Source organism: Tigriopus californicus, chromosome 12 (genome assembly GCF_007210705.1).
Source record: "Tigriopus californicus strain San Diego chromosome 12, Tcal_SD_v2.1, whole genome shotgun sequence".
Taxonomy (NCBI): Eukaryota; Metazoa; Arthropoda; class Copepoda; order Harpacticoida; family Harpacticidae; genus Tigriopus; species Tigriopus californicus.
The window spans coordinates 5904291-5905419 of record NC_081451.1 but is presented as its reverse complement, the minus strand read 5'-3'; positions in this window follow the sequence as shown (position 1 = coordinate 5905419).

Genomic DNA, 1129 nt, shown 5'->3' with positions numbered 1-1129 from the left:
AGTCCAGAGATAGTGTCGCGATGCTAACTCTGTACAAGTCGATTGTTCAGCTGCATCTTGAATATGCCTCTCCCATTTGGGCTCCAATTAGTTCAGCAGGTTTTCAAAAGCTCGAGCAGGTCCAAAGATGTTTTTCTAGGAACATTGAGGATATGAGAGAGCTCTCGTATTGGGAGAGGCAAAAAAGTTGGGATTGTACAGTGTTCAGAGAGGGTATGAAATTATACGTCTTCAAAAGTATCCATGAGCTTTGTCCCAACCCAGGATTTAGGGTCAATTCTAGTGAGCGTTGAGGCTTAACGTGCCTTTTGAGAGCCCCTCCAAGCCCTCGAAAACCCCAGGCTAGTTCGAACAATGAAGTCCACCTTTCCTCTTTCTCGGGCTCTTTCATTGTTTAAATTGCTGCCATCGAATATTCGTAGGGCTTATGTAGGCGTTGATCCAGTAGGAGGAATTAAGTCAGACTTGGACAAGTTCTTGACCAAAATTCCTGATCAGCCTTATATTCAAGGATTAGCCAGATCAGCCAATTCTAATACGTTGGACGATCAAATAATATTGTGGTATTGAGCCAATGTGATAGTGCGCTCACCGAGTAACACCAAACATGTTCATTTGGTTGGGTTTTGTAACACAGCTCTCTCAAAATCACTCGATTATTGAAAATTCAATGGGCGGATGGTGCGAGTTGACTGTGATGTTTGTCTTTGTTTTCCCCCCAACATGCCAAAATCAGGGTGTCGGACCACATTTTTCCTTGAATTTCATTCACTTGACATGCCCTATTGAAAATGAAGACTGGTCAAAGTGAAGAGCTCAAAAATGGCAGGGAACGCATTTCATAATAAGTTACACATGGAGCCATGGATACCTTCTAATGAACTCTGTTTTCAGGACAGTATACGGTTGGTTGATCAGATGCGTTAGTTTTTGATCGATTTAAATTAGGGCCTTGTATTTAGAAGAGTTCGACGGCGAGTACAGCGCACCGTAGTGGTTAAGTTTTGAACCTTCAATTCCGTTCCAAGACAATGAGTTTACGCGGGTCCCAGATCCAAAGAAACAGAGTTACATTTCAGTCACCCTAACACGTACTTTGAACGCTTTAATCATCATGTTTTGAGCCATT